A 23,458-nucleotide genomic window follows, 5' to 3' on the forward strand; every position below is an offset into this window, starting at 1 on the left:
GAAGCACATCTGATCTTATTAACAGTAACTCTATTAGATAAGTAATTTCTTTATCAATTTTATAGACAAGGAAACTGAGACAAAGGGAGGTTAAGTAAAATGTCAAAATTCTATACATTTTAATTGGTGAGGTCTCCACATTCTAAGGAATATAGTTAGTTTGTCTTATACAAATCTCGTATTCATATTTGCTAGTGTCAAGAGGTTAAATTTATCGCAAATTAATTAAGTTGTGTTATATTTTGTGTACTGATTTGGTTATGTGTTCATACAAAGTTATTTTGTCATATGATATGTTTATGTGTTTGTGTATGAGGGATATTTATATTATGTATGGCTGTTCTTGTTATGTTTAAGCAAAATTAATTTTATTGTCATAAATATAGAAAACTTGTCTGTAATGAAAGGCATGAGTTTGTTGGCAGATTTATATCCAATCCATTAATATCCTTAGTTTGTTGCATACTTTATATTCAAATTAACTTTTGCATACATTAGTTCACACAGGGTATTTATTTGTATATATCAAAGCATGTCTATTTATGTGATTTTTGACATGTTTTCCACCATCTAGGGGTTTACTCCCCAGTGAGTGCAACTACATCAGAGCCTCTCTTTATACAATTATAATCAATTATCTATTTTAATTTTACAACAGATATTTTCAAAACGGAATAGTTCCTGTGACCAGAGGTTAAACTATAATTTGAATTTATCCACTTCAGACTAAAATCAGCACAGCAGTACGTCACCTTTTTGATATTATTAAACATTATGAAATCGTCTTTCCCATTGGTTTCATGCATAGAAAAATCCATTCATTTATAAGTACAGAAAAAGTGAATTTTATATCTATTATTCAAGTATAAAAGAAAGAGGAAAGATGTATTATATATATATATATATATATATATACATACACACACACACATATCCCATTTGTATGTGGTTAAAGAATGGGTTGCTGAAAGGTCTTCTCCTCACTAGAAAAAGGTAATCATTCTAAGCAAGAGTTACAATGATTTCTCCCCCCAAATGGTAACATTGGAAAAGAAGAAGGCTTCTGGTTTTCTAATTGATTCAATTATTGATTTTCAGAAGAAATAATTGTTTTCCTATAGATGAGGCATTGAAAAAAATTGCATTTCGGTATTCTTATAAATTGGTTTCATTTAAATGATGTGATATACCATCAAAGTATTTATTATTTTTCTCATAGGAACAAGTACAATCTAAAAACTCTTATGCAGTTGTTATTTTTAAATTTTTGGCTTTATTTGACATTTTATTGTCTCAAGTGGCTTCACAGCTATTACAACTGATAAATGGAGATTAAAGTTCTGCTACTTTTCCTGGATTCAAACTAGAAGTAATATGTTAGAGTTGGAGTCATTACTCTTCATATACTTTTTATTTTAAAAATTCTGTCAATCCATATGCCTATCAATATTTTGGAACTAAGATTCTTTCTGTGCCACCATATGTTTGATTTTTAAAGCAAAAGGTTATGAGTTTGGCCTCAACACAGTCTTTACACATAGAATCAGTTGTTGGAATTTTCTGTCACTAGAGCCTTCACATTTTATATTCAGCATCATAAATTCCTCTTAATTCTCCCATCACAACTTCTGATTTTGTTTTTTCTTAATATTCCTTTGAAAGGTGTTTCTGCTGTTCACTTCTTTGACCACATCTGTCTGTCTTTATGTACAGATGCCATGTTATTAGCTAAAAATAAATGCCATGAAAATGTCAGAGAATTACTCTATATGGAATCTTATTTTTTAAAACTTACATTTAATTTTTCCCTGCTATATATAGACACACAGTTCCCTTTACCTAGTATATGTTGATTTATCTGGGCTTGCTGCACATTTCAAACTTTCTCACTCCTACTTTTTCAGAGAAATTTGTATTTGCATTTTAGCTGGCTTCCCTCTTCTGTACTTTTTACTAGATTATTGTTTGCTGACATTAGTCTTTTTTCTCCTTCTTTTCAGTGAAGTTTTTCATTTCTTCCTTTGTCTCTAGTTACATAATAGATGTGCATTTTTTCAACATATTCCCTATTCTCATTCATTATGCCCAATAATTGGCCACTGTCATTTCTGAATGGGATTTAATAACCAAAGCTCACTACAGAAGTGATGTTATATGCTCATCATTTTACCTTTCTTTTTTTTTTTTTTTTTTTTGAGACAGAGTCTCACTTTGTTGTCCAGGCTAGAGTGAGTGCCATGGCGTCAGCCTAGCTCACAGCAACCTCAAACTCCTGGGCTCAAGCGATCCTACTGCCTCAGCCTCCCAAGTAGCTGGGACTACAGGCATGTGCCACCATGCCCGGCTAATTTTTTACATATATATATCAGTTGGCCAATTAATTTCTTTCTATTTATAGTAGAGACAGGGTCTTGCTCTTGCTCAGGCTAGTTTTGAACTCCTGACCTCGAGCAATCCGCCCGCCTCGGCCTCCCAGAGAGCTAGGATTACAGGCGTGAGCCACCGAGCCCGGCCCCATTTTACCTTTCTATCAACATATTTGCTTAGAAAACTTTTAATATTAAGTTTTTAAAAATCTGCCTTTGTTTGCTGTTTATAAGTGCCAGTAATCATTTTGTCATAAAATTCATGGGCAGCAAAGGATTTATGTGTTCTTATATTAAATTTCCAGGTATTAAATGTTATACACAGATACATTTAATCAATACTTTCTAAAAATTTAATATGGGTTCATATAACAGTCTATAAAGATTTTCAACTTAATATGAAGTTGTTCTTTGTAATAAGGGAGGATCAAAACACTGGACAATAGAGAAATTAGATGTCTCTGATTGTTTTTGCTGCAGGTACCATATACTCAAACTATCTAGAATGTTTATATTAATAAGACTAATACTACATGAAATTCCATATAGTCTCTCCCCTATTTGACCTCATTGTAATATCTGGTATCTTTTCTTTAAAATTAGATTCAACATTTTTGCTCTCAAGAAAGTATAAAATATTTTTTTATATTTTATTTTTGTTTAAATGATATTTTTTGTCCCTGATCACACAAGTATCAAAATGTAGTAGGAGATACGAAATTAAAGTGCCAATAACCAAGATTGATAATTTCTTTTTTAAATCCTTGAATTGGAGGGGCACTTTTTAAAAATATTCACAAAACTATAAACATATTTCTCTGGTCCATCTTAGGGAGTTACAGGATTTTGTATTTCCCATCATTTTAGAAAGATTTTAGTCAATTTAAAAGCATGATAGTAAGAAATGGATATAATCAAAGTTAGAGAAATTAATTGAGGAAAACAGTAAAGCTAGAGTAGGAATAGCTCACAGAAATATTTTCTGATTAGGCCTGTTCAGTTACTAGGATGGCCACAAATCTACCTTTGGTCTACTTAGCAACTAAATTAAAGGAGGCAGCATACTAAGTTATAAGATGCAAGCTGTGTATACAAATTTTTTTAAAAAGCAACTGCTAGATGGGATCATAGTGTTTCCAGATGCTTAGGTCTGCAGAAATTTTGTACTAGTTCCCATGAAGACACACTGTGTAATATAGCAGATGAGCAGTAACCCCATAATAGATACAATATAACCATTTCTTGTGATAATGGTCAGTGTGTGCCAAGTAGATAACTCCAGTGTGAAGTTCAATAAAATCAATTTTAAGAAGTGCTAACACATTGCATTTGTAGTTAGAATTGGTTCATTCATGGTCTGGTCAGATTGAGATATAAAAATCAGACTATCTGGCCTGAGTAACAGATGCGCTCTATGTCATTTAGGCAATCCTCCATAAATATTATTTCTTTCAACTAGAATTTTGATAAGGATTAGATAGCAAAGAGTACAAAGTTTGTACTCTTCAATAAGAACGTGGGGTTCAGAAATCTTACTTGGCTTAGATGGATTATCTAGGGAGAATATAAAGTTAAGGTTTCTGTAAATTAAGCTACCTAAACCAGAACTCTGAATAGATGGCCCCCAGTCCCACCTGCTCATGGGAATGGGTGTAAAAATGAGGAAAGGGAAGAGTGAAAATCTTTTGCAAAAACAATTCAGAATTTACTCCAAAGTAGATGATTAGGAATTTAAAGCCTAGGATGCCTGGTACTTGTTTGGGGATACAGGGAATCTGCTTTCATTGCATAGGGTTTGTGAAGCCAAACATTTATTCTCTAATGTCTTTAAGTAAATAATAAAGCCATAGTACAGATTATCATACTGTAATGCATTCTTCTATGCAGTCCTTTATTGGATATGGATATACTATGCATTTTACTCTGAACCTGGCCATGATAATAATTTTACTCAAGAAAATATTCAACGTAGTTGTTTCTAATCATCTACCATGGCCACAAATAAAACTTGAGGAAACATTCAAATAATATTTACTTTTAAGAAATTTAGCCTCCTACTGAATAATTTAGGATGCATGTCTTTAATGAATCAAAAATGTTAAAGATAATAGAGTTAGCAGTTTTTACTAACCTGTATTGGAAGTCCTTCAAAAAGCCTACATTTCTCTAAGGGCTTTACATAGCATAGATTACTCTCTCCTGCACCTCACATCTGCTTTGTTAGTGATCTTTCCATTCTTTGGCTCAGAGCTCAGAAATTCACTTCCTCTAGGAAGCCTTCTGACATTGCAGACTTGATTAAGTCCATCTGATATATGATCTCATTGCATCTTGTTTTTTCCCTTCACAGTGTGATCACAGTTTGGAATTATATATTTGTGTGATTACTAATTTTATGTACATACTCTATGAGGAATTGACTGTGTTCACTCTTTTTCTATTAGCCAGGTACTTAGTAGTAGCTGGAACACAATTATTCAGATCTTTCTTAAATGAATAAATGAATGCATAAACAAATGAATGAACAAACGATGTAGCAGTAAAATTCTCATCTGGTCTATCAAACTGTGATTTAATTTATTTTACTTAGTCATCATTTAATAAATGTTTTTCCTTAATACAAAAAGCAGTGTACTACATTTTATCACTGGTTATTTTACTTTGTGTTGTGTTTTCTTTTCATCATATTCTGATTTTATTTATAGACACACAATAATAATTTTTATACCTGGAGGTTAAAAACAATTGAAAGCATTTCAACTAATTTTAGAACAAAACTATGAACTCCGAGGTAAACAATCAAACAAAAAATATTTTTAAAAGTCTCTAATTTGTGCCTTATGTTGATATATATATGCCCTTTATTCCTACTTTTTCTTTGTTTATCTGGCTTCCTAGACCACTACCCATCAAAGTCCATATATTTGATGGGGTAGCAAAAGGTGACAGTGCCATATTGAGGAAAATAGCATTTTTTTTTTTTTGAAACAGAGTCTCACTTTTTTGTCCAGGCTAGAGTGAGTGCCGTGGCGTCAGCCTAGCTCACAGCAACCTCAAACTCCTGGGCTCGAGCGATCCTCCTGCCTCAGCCTCCCGAGTAGCTGGGACTACAGGCATGCGCCACCATGCCCGGCTAATTTTTTATATATATATCAGTTGGCCAATTAATTTCTTTCTATTTATAGTAGAGACGGGGTCTCGCTCTTGCTCAGGCTGGTTTCGAACTCCTGACCTTGAGCAATCCGCCCGCCTCGGCCTCCCAAGAGCTAGGATTACAGGCGTGAGCCACCGCGCCCGGCCTGAAAATAGCATTTTAACACATTAACTGCCCTGTGAGTTTGAGCCCGGGGCCTCATGAATCATATGTAACTCAAGTCTCTTCACCTTGGGAAGTGTGTGAACTATTTTTCAAGTTGCAAATAACTCACACACAGAAAACAATAAAAGATAACAAATTTTTCATTAAATTAAAAAGGATCATTTTATTTTCAAAGTTTTTATTCTATTTTTGTAATAAAACATGGTGGCTCCAATGAAAAAATAATTTTTTTCTAGTTTGGCAGTTAATGTGTTAAAAATCTCTTGAAATAATGCTCAGACTAACCATGATATACTCTCTGGGTTCATCAGTAGATTTGTAATCACTCTCTTAGAACATTATATTGATGACCAGGAAATAGTAGGAAGAGATCAGATTGTCTTTTTTTGTGGATACCTTGAGAAAGGAAGGGACTGTGCACCAGTAAAATATTTTGAAGTTATAGACTTCCATCTGATTTAAAAACTCCTATAGAACAAAGACATTATAATTTTGGCCTACATAAAAACCTGGATTGAGTATTGACTAACTGGTGTTTGCCTTTAGTTATTTGAAAAAATAAATTATAGCTCTTTATTCCTTATAATGATAAATAAATTAAAACATTATTAGTTATATAATGAAATTGTTTAATCTGAAAAAAACCTATTTTATGTGCATGAACTTTTACCTTTATTTGACTATATAATAGTGATATATGTAGTCTTTCATTATTTAAATTTAATTTTTTTAAAAATTGCTTTAGTTTCTCTTATAGGTTGTTAAGTTACATATGAAAACTGTTTCTCTGAAATAGATGAAATATGAAATCAGTTTAGGTTTAACTGATTTCTATCAGTTTAATTCTTCATCACAGTGAATAGTTCTTGTTACTCTTGATTCAAGTCTATGGATATATTTTCTCTAATAAGATTTTAATAGACATTATCCCATGTCACAATTTTTATGCTTTCATATTACTCATTTAAAAACATTATTAGACTTAAACATCAATCTAGAATCGTTATTTGTGTGTCTATTTATTTGTCTAGCAACTTATATTGCACCATTAATAAGTTTCATTTCTCACTTATAAGGCATATGTGAAACCTGGCAAAGAAAGTTTTTAAGTGAAGGAGAAATATTATTTAAATATACCTATGTCTGTATAAATATCAGTACATGATATATTGGCGGAATAGCAGAGGGGAATATTTTGCCACTCTGGACCTACATGCATCATAAAGTAACCTGTAGGAGGCTAAATTATCAGAAGTCCACAAATTAGTTTTGATGAAGGCCATCCACATAAGCTATTTAGTTTCAATAAAGATATATGATTTTATATAAGAAAAAAACCAATAAGTTTGACAATAATTTCTGTTGGCATTTTTCATGCCTGCACCAAAAAAACCAAAAACAAATAAAAACTGAAATAGAGGTGTAGACAAAGATGTTTATTTTTTTGTACAGCAACAAAAAATGGAAATAATCTAATGTTCATAATAGTGAATAATAATCAGTTGACTTTTTTATTCAAAAGAGGTATATTTCTATTATCCATTACATTGTCAAGAAAATAACCAGGATTATATTTTAGGAAACAAAATTGTGCATGAGTATGTATGTCTGTTTTTGTGAGTACAAATTGCAGTGGTATAGGTGTAACTGACAGCTGCTTAAATTTTAGAAGGAAACATATGAAATAGTATTCCTCTAATTTTTAATGGTGTCTATCTCTGGGAGACAGTAATGTAAAATTAGATGTACAGAGGCACTTCTTTATATATAATTATTTTTTAAAATTGGAGTATAAAGAGGTTTTTAAGTTATTTTTCTTTATTTTTGAGATTTTAAAAAAGCACATATCAAAAACAGGATAGAAGGCTAAAATTATTTAACATTTTAATTTAGCTTTGATTGTGTTCTATAAAAGGCATGCTATAGAAACCAAAAAAACAAAAACAAAACTACAGTCCACCAGGAGCCTGAAGGAGCTTACAAACTAATGGGTTCCTTAAATCAGTGTCTTTGTGATTGTAACTTCTAATGCCTCGCTAGACAGAAATTAATCTTAGATCTAAATGTGTCATTATTGAAGACAGATTGAACTAACTGACCATCCAGAGGTTTATCAGGTAAATATCAGTTTTGTGGAAATTTGGGATAGGTAAGAGCAAAGTAATTCTGTTGTTTAAAAAACTGACTCAATAGTTAATATGAATGGACACACATTGAAAAAAAGGCATTGGAGTAAGTTTTTAATTTACTTTCCACTTTTACAAATACCTTCTACATACATACACTATGTTTGCTTTTTGGAATGTAATATTTTAAAGTTAAGAAATGTCCTTCCCCTCACACTCAACTTCTTTCTCTACCTATCCCAAGATATAATAAATGAAATATGAATTACAGAAATCTAATAAAACATGTACAAAATGTCTCACATAATCCACAGTTGAGTAGGACTTGTCTTTGTATTCTTTCTTTTCTTATGAAATCCTTGGGTGGTACTAATTAAAGTCCATGATGAAATTTCTTGATTATATCTTTATTAAATTGTCATCAATTGTTATTTAAATATTTGAGTATAGATCTGAGCAAAACAACCTTATGAAATACTTTATGATAAATAAGAAAAATAGATCTAAAGAATACAAATAATTTATAAACTATAAAAACTTAATTTATAAACTATAAAAATATACATTTGACTTATGATTTAGTATTATAATTTATACAAGATATTTATTACTACCTGAACCTATGATAAACTCCTGTTATAATATATGTTTTCAATTCCCTTACTGGACAAAGGTCTCAGGTTAATGTAGTAAGAATGATGTTTAAAATAGAAAAAGATATCATAGTGAAAAAATATAAAGGGTTTCTGTCAATATTTATATGTTTATATAATTTTAGAAGAAATTAAGAGTGTTTTAGCAATAACAGGTAAGATAAACCACTATGATGAAGCTTGATGTATAAAATTTAGTATTCTTGGCTACTGTGCCAAGAAATATGTGAATTGGTCATTGAATTGGCTGTGGAAGAAAATGTGTCACCCTCTACACAGGCTAGGAAAGCTTTGTTCATTTTCTCCAAGGAATAACATTACTTTCATATAAAATGTCAAATATTCTTAACTAGAATGAGGGCATCAAGTCCTTTTCTGACATTTTCAGTAGTGGCATATCAGATGTGCATCAGTTGACAATTCTGCATTAAGTAACAAAAAGGCATACCCACCTTCTAAATTACCAGCATACTTTGATTAGTCCCAGTGAAGAGTTTGCAATTGCCTGTGCCTCTGTTTGTAGGCATGGAGGTGTGTCTGTGAATGAGGGGTGGGGAGTTAGAAAAGAATTGTGAATGATAACAGTAAAAGCTGTTGATCAAACTGAATATGGAGACATACAACTTTTATTGTTATTTAAATGATTTAGTAGACAAAGTTATTTATTTTTTCCCTTTTAGAAGAGTAAAGTGTATTACCTGAACCTAAGCATAATTCAATTGCTTTCTTCCATCACGAAATGGGTTGACAATTACGAAGCAAACTATGGTGATTTGGACACTCAGTAACAAATTGCTGCTATATGAAGGTTCTATCACTATTTTTCAGGTGGGGAAATTGCTCTTAATGTTTAAAGGATCAACTATATAAAATAGAATTTATGTCCTGATTTATAACTTTTGATCTGTCAATATATCTGGGCACGTTGAAGGGTGACTGGAAATTACTGCTTCACAAATCAGCATTTTTCACATACTGTATTTTCTTTGTCTTTTCTGAGCAACTCCTATTTTTCTTCTCCTAACTCTAAATACTGCTATTCTAGAACAAAGATAAGTTGAGATTCAAATACAATGTTAAAAGAAAGGGTGGTTTGGGGCAAGAATTTTGTTACCCCATTAATTAGTCTGTCCTAGCGTTCTGTGATTGGTGAAACCAGTCAGAACTAAGTTTAAAAGAGTTGGGGCTTGAAGCTCTGACTCAAGGGGGGAGGGGGGGCAAGGGCAATATATGTAACCTTAACATTTGTACCCCATAATATGCTGAAATAAAAAAGAAGACAAAAAAAAAACCGGAATTGGGGATGCTGGCTCTTCTTCCATCACTCAAAAGGTAGAACTATCAATGGGAAATCTTATCTGGGAAGGGAAAGCATGTTACATTATTGAAAAACTTTGAAAAGTCTTCTGTCCCTTAATTCTCTGAAAGTACTATTAAAAGATCAGGATCAGTGCAGGTTGGAAGCATTGAAGAATGTTTGGAAGATATATTTCATGAAGGAAAAAAAAAATGTTAGGGTACTGGAGGTCCTTTCTACCTACAAGACAAAACAGTCTGCAAACCAGTTTTGGCAAAAATAAAATAGAGAATCTCTTCTCAGAGGAATAATAACAATAATAATAATAATATTTCTAAATTGAAAAACAAAACAAAACAAAAAACCTCCTAGTGACTCCATGTTTCATGTTATTTGGGGAAAGAATAATAGTAATGATAAAATGTTTTAGGGTAATCCCAAATTCCACCCCTCCCCTGTAGGAGAAGAAAACCTTCATTTGAAGAATTGTTCATCAGTTGGTAACTTCCATTTAGTTTAGTTTGGAGAAAGAGGAATTTTTAGAATAGAGCAGCTTAATAAATCATATCTACTCTTACCTTTTTCCTACTGCTAAAATTTTCCTCACTTGATTTTTTCAGTGACTATAATTAAGTTCTCCTCTGGGTTCTGTGATTAGAGGTTATTTTCACCATTCAAAAAATAAGCAGCTACACTTAGGCATGTGTGAATAAAAGTTTTCTCTAGCTTTTTCCTCCTTTCTTTCATAAAATCCATTTTGTGTGAAATTTTAAGTATTGCAGTCTATCACAAAGGGTATGCGAAAAGATTTGATTTAGGGAACTAAGAAATAATTTTTTAGAGTTAGCAATATTTTTAAATCTTGCATTGTAGTTTAATATCGTTCTGTATTTTTCTTACTTTTTGGTAAAATATTAAACTCAAATACCTTGGATTATGCGTGCAATAAAAAGAAATGTGCTATAGATCAACCATGAGTCATTAATAGTAATAGATAAGAATTTATTCGTTGCTTATGTTCTAATCCTGGGTTAACATTGTGTCCACTAATTTGACTCTGAAAGATATACACCTGTCCTTAAAAAGTAATTTTATACTTGTCTGGAATAAGTATGGGAAGGAAGTAGCTACCAAATTCATACTTCTCATTAAAAATATCTATCTTTTAATTTAATGGTCTAAGAGTGAATTATAAGAAATAGAGTAAGGATCATTTATATTGCAAGTTTTCATATTTATGTGTTAGTATTATTGATTTTAAATTTTAACATAGTTTTCAAAGCCAATTTTGAAATTTAAAGAAGTAATATAATTCCTGGAAAATCTAGCATTTAGTTTGTGGGTCTTAGGTCTTAAGTTAGTGGAAAAGATATCTATGTCCCTCCACTGGAGGAAAAAAAATCCATAGAGAAACTCAGTTTGAATTTTAGGCATAAGTTTTATTGAGTTGGAGTTGATATTAAAAATGTAAATATCCTACCCTAACTCTTCTCCCACCCTAACTGATTTTTGTCAGTTAAAATAATGAATTTATTTCATTTATGGAGAAATATTTTTTATTTTAAAAAAATTACAAATATAAAAGCTTTTGTAAGCTAGAATGGACAACTTTGTAGATTTTTAATAAAGGATGTCTGTGTGTGCTTGTGTATGTATATACACAAACACAAGAACTGCTTTATACTTTTTTATCTTTGAAGATTTTAAGGGTGTTTCTAATTTTTACCCAAAAGCATGAGCATTGGATATTGTTGCAAAATACTGAGTAATGAATTATACTGCCAGTCTCTGCTTTCCTACAAACCCTTTTATTTGTATAGTAGCTATATGCTCCGACATTGAGAATATAAGAAGTGAAGTACCCTGAAAAGTATCACATGATGGCACTGTTTCCATTTCCACATCCAATGTTATGAAATAAGCTATAATAAACTGGTATTAAGAATGGGGTATAATGCCTATGTATTTTGTATAATTTATGTAAAATAAAAATCTAACCATTATATTTATTAATATGGGTACTATGGTGGATTCATAGATTTTTCACAAAATATTTTATAAAAGTTTGCATATTTATCATATCTGTAATTTAGATCACAAAGAAACAATTTATCTAGAATGCTAAAAAATTTAATATGACAGAAAGCAGTTTTGTTAATTACTTGAGTTGCTTTATAAATTATTTTTTAAATAATATATTTTATTTGTATTTCAGTTTTATTTGGGAAATAATGTATCACACCTGATATTTCTCTAAGGAAAATATGACCATTCATATAGAAATATTTCTGAAGAATGCAAAGAAAGCATATAAATAAGTCTAACATGAAAAAGGACATGGATCAGTGGTTGAAGGAATCAAAAATAATTTTAAAGTGAACAAAATTCAAGTGTGGTCAACCTAAATATTTAGAGTTATTTAATCTGAGGAATGTAGATGTTAAAAGGTGTGTGATTGGAAATACCATAATTTATTATGGTAAAGAGTGTCTCCTAAGTAATAGGCATGAAAAAATGGTATAGAGTGATTCTCATCTCAAGAATGAAAGTATGATAATTTTATGTTCATAGCAAAAAATAAAGATTGACCAAAATGTGAATGTGGTATATATCAAAGTATAACCTGTGTGGATGCATATGTTTAAAAATGAACCAAACATTAAGATTTGATGAAGTTTTATTCTTAATAGTGAATTAACAATAGTGGATATTAATGCATCTTCCCAGCAGCATAAGGGTGATAAAAAGATATAAAGCTCCAAGGAGATGAAATCATACCCCTTCCCCAGTGAAGTTACAGCACTTAATGGCCAGAAATTGGAAGTGCAGCAAGTGAGTGCTTTAAAAATATTTTAAAATGTTGTCAGTTTGTATTTGTTTTGATGTAACAGGAAAAACAGACATTGCACAATTTTCCTTTGAGTTTATCTGTGAACTTGACTCAGGGAAAATATAAAGGCAAGAAGTTTTCCTGCTGTCATTCTTTTAAAAATAAATATCTAAAACCATCATGCACGTAAACAAACTACAAATATTTATTTTAATAAAAGACCAAAAATCTTAAATATATATGCTAGGCATAAACCTTGAACCTTTCATCATAATAGAGACAGATTGCTCCTACAAAAATAAAATGTGTGCAAAAAAGAACTTAGTGTTCTGATATATTATTATATTGAATCATTTTTCACTTCTAGCTTTAAACAAATAGTTACATTCTTATCATGAAGATAACAAATAAATATATTCTCTTAGAAATCCATCTTGAAACAAGGGTTTCTCTCATAGTATCAAGAATACATTGGTGTCGTATCATCTCTTTTGGGAATGTGACAGTTTGCATAATACTTTTCACATATGAGAAAAATTTAAATTATGATATTGAGAAAATTGTTGAAAAATTGCCTAATGGCATATTGACAAAAAGTATTCATAAATCTGTACTGTAGAATAGAAAATATCCACTACAAGAATCTATTCATTTGTCTTATATGAGAAGAGGAGGGAAAAACCCCAGAATACTGAAATAGAAGATTTCCATGTTCACTGTATTTCACCATGCAAATTACTTGCAATTTCCAAATGCCAGTGTTACTTTTCAGGACAAATTTCACACAAAAGGAATTCAGTGATTATTCATCCAGTTTAATTAATTCAATTAAATAAGTCTGATGCTGTCAGGTGTTCTTTTAATAATTGAATCAACATGCAGATACATAATAAGCATAAAAGCGTTTCTATGGCTGCAGTTAATTTAGATCCAAAAGAATCTGCTGTTCCTCTACATTTGATATAGATTATTCTATAATATTTCAGTAATGGGTTGCACAAAGGCTGGCTTTTAATTCTTTGCTTTCTCGAATGTCTTTATATATAATGGTTTAAAACAGAAGGTGTTCAAGAGAGGGTGACCTTTTTTCCATTACCATGGTTCCTGTCATTAATGCATTATAATTTTCTTTAGAAGTCTGGAAAAATGTGTATGTGTGCAGTACGTAGCAGGTATGAATCAAAGCGTGTTAGTGAAAGTTTAGAATTGTCTGTTATTACTTTCTAAAGAAAAAATTCATAGGACACATTTTATTGTTCTCAATATGTTTATTTTTCTTACTATGAGTGATTCAAATGTTTTTACATATTACTCTAATTAGACTTAAAAATTTGGGTTTTTGTGTTATAACAATAATCATCTTACTAATATTCTAAAAATAATATGTATTATAACTAAATTTAAATCAAAGAGGAAAGTGGTTCTCACTTTGATTTTTGCATAAAGGTAACCTCATATACAGCATTAAATTATAAAAGGATATTAATCATATATAAAGAATAAAGACTGGGGTAAATGATTTACTTGGAGTTCTCAGCAGTGCTTGATGTCATAATTATTGTAAATATTAATTGCTGTGCTAAAAATGTAAGCAAGCCGATTTTGTATTAGATGAAAAATGAAAATAGACTGTGTACTGGTAAATAGATAATCATACAAAAGTAATTGGGGTTTTAAAACCCCAATCTATTCTGCCAGCATGAGCTCGTTTGCATGTTAATCACAAGAGTGATTTCCTACTTCACAAGGAAGTCCACACTCTTTCATAACCACTTTTAATTGCATTTAAAATGATTCAGGTTTGTAACATTAGAAATGAAGGCGTATCTGTGTCAAATTAATAAAAATGTCCCTGAAAATCTTTATAGACTATAAATACTCAAATATTTTAAGGACTCCTATTTTTAATTGGAATATGTAGAGGCCCATTATATATTTTGAGTGTTATTAATGATAGCATAGCTTTGGTACAATGTGCCAATTTTAAAAGATAGATCACTTAAAATATAGAGTGTTTTATTATGCTTCCAATTATGTAGAATTTTCTCTAATTTTAATAGGCAAGTACTCACATTAAAATTTAATTTTAAATTTTTACAATAAAATAGGAGTTTACAATAAAGGAATGTAACATTGAAATTTTGTAGATTACTTAGTTTTTATAAATTCTTATGCCAATGACTTCATCGTTCAATCTTGCCTAGATGCACACACTCTCAATATTAAAGTTTTACTAGCAATAATAAGCTTTTCAATAACAAAATTTAGTGCTGACTGTTAACTATTTTCAGCTGTGAGTGTTATTTTAGTATTAACTAAAAGCATTTTATTACTAACAGTAAATATTAAGACTATCATTTAAAAACTATTATGGAATAGCAAATGTATTAAATAAAAAAATATTTTTTTACTGTAAAAAATCATCAATGTCATGTTAACAGCACCAATGCAAATGATATTTTAGTATTCATACCCTGAAAAAATTCCCTAACTTACTTTGTAATGTGTAATAAATAAATGTCAGAGTTAAGCCAAAATTATTTATTTGCAGAACGTAAGAGAGGATTTTATTTTTTGGTACAAGAGTATAGTCTTATCAATCACAAAGATACAAAAACTAGATTCTAGTTGAGATGTTCACACACACATATCTATATACATATTTGATGAAAAGTTTGATGATTAAAGAAAAAGCACTCACAATTTAAAAGAAAGTATATTTGCTTTCATCACCAGGTGTTCTTTCCAATATAAATGACCAAGATGATGTTTCCATAACATAGCTTGAGGTGCTCTAGAGATTAAAACTACCAAAACAGATCTATTAAATTTTTCATGGGGAGGGTCCACAAGGGATAATAAGCCAATATTTCTTGTCCCATATTCCAGATGTTTTATGTAATTCTGCATCTTTCTAAACTAAATCATAGCTTTTCCAGAAAAAAGTGTACTATGGAGACTAAGATGAAAGGCAAGAACTGTTGAAATGTTAATTTTACTATCTGCTGTTGAGGTCTGCTACTTTTTTGTATTTTTTTCTTACTCCCAGTAGCTCAGTTCTGTTTTATGAATGTTGTGGTATTTCAGTTGTTTGAAGTATAGAAACTAAGAGCATGACTTTGACTTAGCAAACTGAGTACCACATGGTTTATGCAATGTGACAGATAAACTTTATCTTAGTACCTCCCTCTTTAGACTTTGGTATATTAAGAATGATTTAAATATTATTGTGATCATCAGAAATATAATAACAAATATAATTATTTTTGCTTTTGCTTTTTGTGAGCTTTAAAAATCACAGACAAATGATAATATATGGAAAAAAACGATTGGTACAAATTACCCTGTTTCTTTCGTGTGCTTAGTTTTACCTTCAGTTTTACCTTTACCTTTAGACTTAGTTTGTTGCCCAATCCCTTATCATGGGTCCAAGACAGAATATTTCCTGAAACTTTACTTTCTTTTAGGAGTAGGTGGATACAATGTTAGCAAGTTGAAATGATAGGAATGAGAGAGGTGTCTTAATTCTCCACTAGCTAATCACTGCTTTGCTATAAAGCATGTTGTGGATTTTTAAGTATTACATTATTTTTTTTAGTTCATAACTATTTGTGTGACTATGTTCTTTTATAAATCTCTGTGTAAAAAAGATTCCCTTTTCTTCATTGTTTTTGAATGTATTGCTCTTTAAGAAAGAGTAAGATGCAGGTTTTTTATGATTACCTAGAATTCAAGCTCATTTATATAAATCTCCTTTACAAGATGGGTATTTTTATAATTTCATATCTTATATAATAGGTGAATATAATTGAGTTATGTTTCTACAGTAGTTTGTTTTGCTTTTCATGTATAGTTTTGACTTAAGCACAATAATAATAATTTAAAAAAGCAACCACATTGGCTATTTGAATCTAAATAGCAACTGGTGGTGTCTAGTCTCTAGTCAGTTCAGTTAGGAAACTCTAGAAATGGCTCCTTCAATTCCTAATACTATTTTTTTTAAAAAAAATAAACCCAATGATTTCATTAAGGAAAATCTAGTAAAACATTTATTTTATTTGGGTTAGGAATATTATAACAAACTGTATGATGGTGATTTCTTCTGATCCCATAGTGCCATTTATTTAATTGCTTGGTTTCACTTGAAATTATGAAGATGGTGATTTCAACAAGTTAGAGACTAAGTAACTTGTATTATGAGGGTATGTATATGTTGCTGTGTTACCTGGGCAAAGCATGATTTAGAATCAATTAGCTTCATGTATAGACACACTAAGTGACATACAGAAAATAATAGCCCTGTGTGTTGTAGTCACAAAAAAAAAAGTGCCAAAATGGATGGTAAGTTTATATTCTGTGGTTATTTCTCGTATTACTCAATTTAATGTTTACTTTATGTTCTGTTAATTTTGATCCTCAAATTCATGTATATACATTTTTTTAATTCAAACTTACTGTCCTGGGTTGACAATTACAACCTTTAGTACAAAATTATTTTGCAAAGTAACTCATACACCTTTGTACAATGTAGGTCTTGGAGACTTCTTTAACCACTGTGCTTTAACTCTGTAGTCAGTGGCATTTGTTGATATTACTTTTTGAAGTTTGCAGTTACAAAAATTGATTTTTGTCACATTAATCTTGCAATTAAAAAGTTACTCTCTTGTGTTTGCATCCTTGCTATGTTACAACAGCACTCTAAGAATTAAATGTTTGCAGTGTTAACTTATTCTTGTAAAAATTAGTGAACCCCTATGAGGTTCAAGGATCTCTTAGACACTCTGTGTTTTGGATGGATTATCTTGTTTCATCAAATATTTTAATTTTAATTAAGCCCTCATCCTTAAAATCCAAAATATCCTTAAAGGTGAGCTAAGTGCTTCATGTACTGTAGTGAAAACTTCTCTTTTTAACACATTTGTGATGATTGAAAAAATAAATTTAATTGTATTTCTTTTTAACTTATTTATTTGGAAAGCATAAATAATCACTTAGCACCAGATGCAGCATCCTCTGAACTATATTCACATGCACATATACAACTAAATCCACATATACAACTAAACCACATACAGCATCCTCTGAACTATATCATTTTGTTGCTGATACATTTTTTATTTTCTTCTTCCAAAACATAAAGTGAGGATCTTTAAAACTACCATATATTTAGCAGCAGCCAAGATATTAATAAATAAGGATGATGTTGAAAGTTAGAATTATACAAAATATTCCTAAATGCAATGATTTCTAACTCAGTAAGACATCATCTTTATTTTGAAGTGGCCCCCAAAGAGTGAGTATCATCAAGTACAGTGTCTGACATGTAGCAAAAACATGTATGGTATGTTTGGGAACAAGCTTATGAAAGATGAATAAATGGAGATAGATAAATAGACACATGGCTAGAAGATAAATAATATAAAATAGACAAATAGGTAACTCCAAGGTTGTTAAAAATAACAAAAATTTAAAACAATATACCAAGGAGAATAATTTTTCTGCTTTGAACATCAAATATGTTTAAAAATAATTCATTACTAAAAAAAACCCTAGTAGGTGTTGATGGTTTCTCACTACTAATTACAATAATCCTAATGGTCCATCAGTTAAATTCCCATTTCTCTATTTCATTCAGAGGAGGGCTTTTTTATATTTTACCTTCTACAACTGATGTTTTCTTCCTAACTTGAAAAAAAGAATAATGTTCACTCCCTCATTAGTTCACTAGACCATTTTCAGGAATCTTTTCCCATTCTTCACCTTTATGTTTTACACTCTGACTGGATCAGCTGCCAGGCCAACACCATATTTTATAGTCTGCTCATAAACTTATCCACCTGGCAGTAGTTTTGACCGCTCAAAAGAATCACTGCCAAAATCTACTAGATTCTTATGACTAGTTTGGAAGCTGATTATCAGGAATTTAGGGTTCTATTCCTGTCCTGGGACTTAATCTCCTTTATGTTTCATTTTGCATTTTGATAAAATGGGTAACTAAGTCCTTTGAGGCTACAATATTCCCTGCCAAAGTCTTTATATAAGTGCAAGGTGTTACTGCTTCATTGATTCACAAAGATTTATAAGATGTTATTGCTATTACTTGAGGAACAGTAAAGAGCCATCTTAAACTTGGAAACACCAACAAAAAATTTCTATTTTGACTAATCTCTTTTTTTCTGAAATTCAAATCAGTAAACTTTCAGTAGATTTAAATGGGAATTATTATCAAGCAATACAAAGTCATCTAAATCTCGAAAATTGTCCATAATATTGCAGTATAACATATGATAGTATTTAAGTAATAATTCTTATATACCTAAATATAAAATTTTTTTCAATAAAGTTATAGTTCCAAGAATAGCCTCTTATATTTTAATTCCTTGAATACAGGCTTCTAGTCATTAGATATTTTCATATTTTTATCATTACATTTATCAACATATTTACTTATAAAAAAATTAGGAAAAGACTTTAGATAAATACCTATAAGTTATATAAATAACTAAGAGTTAATTGTGTGGTTAAATGATACCCATTTTTAAGACTTTAGAATAACTATGGTCAGACTAATCTCAAAAATGTTTCTACTCACTAGAGCTTGATTGATATGTGAATCTTGAAAGTATATTTATTTCACATCAAAGTTATTTCCTGCCCACTGTGGTTATTCCTGTCAAAAGCTTGTCCTCTCAACAATCCCCTGTCTATAACTATATTCTCAGTTTATCTCCTTTGCTCCAATATTAAAGATAAATTTTAGGGAGATAAAAAAGAGTTTCTAGGAAAATGATTAATGGTTATATGATAATAAACTATGCAATCATAATATTTTATTAATTTTAACTTGTCATATCAAACAAATATATTTAAAGAAATGTTTATTCTTATACTCTATAGAGATAAAAATGTTCAGAAATCTAAAACACTTAAAATACAACTGAATTTTGATAATATAGCTAACCTTAAATTTATCAAGCACCATTTTTTCTCGTTTTTTTTCTCTATTTTTCTCCTTATCATCCCTATACCATAATTTTGGGATTAGCAAAAATATTATCATTAGAACTAAGTATTAGCCATATGAACCCCACTTACATAATGCTTTATGGTTTACCAAACACATCCTCATTATTATAACACATTTTATTCTCAAGAATTTTGGGGAGATTACCCTTTCTCCACCTTCTCCCTTGCCACCACTCCTGTGTTGTTTGTGAAACTTTTGCTTAGAAAGGCAAATAAACTTGCTTAAGTAACCCAGCAAGCAAGGAAAAGAATTAAGAATTAAATTATTTCATTCTTATTCCAAGTTCAGTGTGTTTTTACTTCTGACTGTATTGCTGCCCATTTATATGGCATGAAAAGGTCAAAAAGTGGGGGATGGTAGAGAGAGCCTCAGAAGAGCAGGGAATAAAATGAATAGGTGAGGAAATGGAGGAAAAAGAGAACTGGACAGAGTTACCATGATAGCACTATTAAATTCTCTAGCTCCTTATATTGTTTAATAAATGTTAGTTAAATAGAAAATGAAACCAATAATGATTTATATTATGTTACAATTTATTATACCTACCAGATAATTTGTTCTTTAAAAGATTGTTCTTTATTGAATGGTGACATGTGATTTGCACATGTACTTCTCTCACCTCAGGGCCACTGTGCTGGCTATTGCTTCTGCCTTTAATGTGCTTCCTCAAGATAGCGGCTTGGCTAACTCCTTTACTTTCTTCAAATATTTGCTTAATGTCACCTTTTTAACTCAACTGCCTAACCATTTTGATTAAAAACACATAAAACCCTGATTTTTTGATCCAACTTACTTTTTTCTAATTGTCGTATTTATTGCTGAACATTCCATGTAATTTACTCATTTATTATTTTTATTGCCTCCCCCTCCCACCCTCACTAGAATGTAAGTCTCATGAAGGCAGAGAGTTTTGTATTTTGTCGTTATTATTGTTGTTATTGTCTGTCTCCCCCTGTAGAATATAAGCCAACAGCAGAGATTTTTGTCCGTTTCATTCATTGATACATTCTAAGTGCCTAGAACATTACCAGGCATATTTAAGATTCTCAGTCAATATTTGTTTATCAAATTGAACGTCTGGTGTGCAGTTTTTAGTACCAATATGAAAAACTGTAAGACATGATGATTACCCAAGATATTTACAATCTACTACCAGCATGCTACACCTGCAATTCTTGGCTTTGGTTCTGTGATATTCTTAAGGATATCTAAGTTCATGTCACTGACAGGGAAGCATGGTAGTAGAAAAATTCTATACCCACTTTAAAAACTTTATAACTGCAGTTCTGTTATTTGTTGTACACAATGTCATATTCCAAGATATTAATATCATCACAGCACTCCACAGCAAGAAGAAAATCCATGAATTCCCATTATATGACAATTCATTGGTTGAAAAGCATTCTATGGAACAAGTTTACTCTTCATTTGAGACATTTCCATGTTGTATTAGTGCACTGTGGACTATTTCATTTAATCAGTGTTCCAAATGTAATCTGGGGTTTAGTGCCATGTGGCATGGCTAAGACATATAAAGATTTTATGGATAACAGATGTAGAAAAATGTAGGGCTTTCTCCAATTTACTATAGACATATTTTCTTAAGAGATACAGAGTCATTATTCCATTAACCAGTGTTTAAGATAATGAAATTGTTACCTAAATATAGCCTTTCCAAATTTCAGTTGAATCTTTGTGAACTAAATGCAACTTGTTTACATTAGGGCTTAAAATAAAAGTAAAATAATAATCTGTTCAATTTCTCTTATATTGCCTGATATGAAAAGAAATCACAATATCTTATAAAAGTATCCATATTTCACATCATCTAGTAGACATGCACAAATTAAAGCTCACATACACAAAATACTCCCTCTATGTTGTGTAGTATCTTTTCACCATCATAGCCCTTTTTATTCTGTAAAAAAAATTCTATATATAAAAAGAGTGCATCTTAAAAGAATTGTATAAGTAGGAAAGTGGTTTGGAAGTAGAAATATTGAAAGTTGCTTTACTGTAGATTGAATTTGTTGTGACAAGAAATACAAAACAGTGGGTTTTTTAAATTTCATCTTTCACAAATAAGAGTACTAAAGTACAATTTTTGCAACAGTTTCCATTGAAAGAATATGTTGTAATACTTTTGTTGAATTGTATGGTTTTCTTAAAAGATTTCAATAAAAATAAACACTAGTAAACTTGGATGTATCCCAAAAAAGACATTATTTTAAAATTGTATAGACTGGTGACAGCCTATTTTATTAAGTAAGCAAATTCCATATGTGGCATTAGGGAAATAATTTTATGATTTTTATATTTGTGTATTATGGTGAATAATCTTGTACCATTGTGTCTGAAGTTATTTACAATAGTTTTGTACCTAACTTATGATTATTTTGTCTGCAAATGCTTGAATTAAAAAAATTTCAAGGTAGTGGTTACCAGTTGTTTTCAAAGCAAATGCTAAGTCTGCAAAGGCATTCCTTAATACTTTTTCTTTCTTTTCTGGCAATAAGAACTTGATTTGTGTTCATGTTCTGAATTTCTTTAGTGTTCCTAGTATGGTTGTTGAAATCTATACTTTATATGATCTCATTGTACTGCCTGTGTTTCATTAATGACTGATTCTGTTTAGGGCTTAGGGAGTGAAATATTTTTCATATGACACTACCCAAAATGAATACAGTACACCAGCTGCAAAAACCACAAACCATCTGATTTTGTGGCTTTTGAGGGTGTGAAAAGTTCAATTGCTTAAAGTAAAGCTTATATCTGTAGTACACCATATGGAAGTGGGACTACTGTGGACTTAAGACAAATGTTGAAAATATTAAATTCTCATCAGTAGCCTTGTTTCAAATAAAGATGAGTAATATAATTATTAAGAATTATCTTGCATTATATTTGACTTAGAATCACAATGTATCTTTTAAACATTTGGCTGCATAATTATGGTTTTTATAGTATCACAAATACCAACTGAGAACTTATTCACACAGAGAAATAAATGATTACCCATAAGTTTGTAATAAAATTTGTTATTATTTTAAGTAAACTTACAGTTATATAGTATTCCTCTTGTGAAATTTCAAATAATTATTAGACAGTCATAATTATATATTTAAAATTTTTAGTTTAAGGATACTTTTATCATAGTATTTTTAAATCAACTAATTACAGGTATTGTAAAATTTTTAATTTTTTAAAAATCCTAGTACATGGCATATGCTCAGGGAAAATATAATAAAGTATGTCAAAGAGATATCTGTACTCACATGCTTATTGCAGCATTATTTACAAAAACCAAAATATGGAATCAGCCTAAGCATCCAGCATTGGATGAATGGATAAAGATAACATGGTATATATACACAGTGGAATATTATTCAGCCATTAAAAAGAGTTGAATCCTGTTATTCGCAGCATTGTAGATAAATAAGGAGGACATTATGTTAAGTAAAGTAAACCAGACACAGATATCATAGAAATTAATATCACAGAAGCAGAGAGTAGTACAGTGGTTACCAGAAACTGGAACAGGGAAAGGAGAATGGGGAGAAGTTGGTCAATAGGTACAGAGTTGCAGTTATATTGAAGAAATAAATTCTGATGTTCTGTTGCACAGTGGGGTGACTATGGTTAAGAGTAAAATATAGTATCTTACAAAATAGCTAGAAAAGAACCTCTTCATGATTCTCACCAGGTGACAGATACACTAACTACTCTGATTGAATTATTATGCAATATAGATATGTATTGAAACATCAGACAGTATCCCATAAAGATATATAATTACAAAGTGTCAATTAAAAAATAAATATATTTCAAAATAAAAAATGA

The 23,458-nt window shown here is 30.5% G+C and overlaps 1 protein-coding gene across 7 annotated transcripts in view; it reads left to right on the forward strand.

Moving 5' to 3' along the window:
- Positions 1 to 23,458, forward strand: part of FOXP2 (forkhead box P2) — a 536,491-nt gene that overhangs the window by 198,246 nt on the left and 314,787 nt on the right. The gene's annotated exons all lie outside the window — the stretch shown is intronic.

Source organism: Microcebus murinus, chromosome 9, assembly GCF_040939455.1.
Source record: "Microcebus murinus isolate Inina chromosome 9, M.murinus_Inina_mat1.0, whole genome shotgun sequence".
Lineage (NCBI taxonomy): Eukaryota > Metazoa > Chordata > Mammalia > Primates > Cheirogaleidae > Microcebus > Microcebus murinus.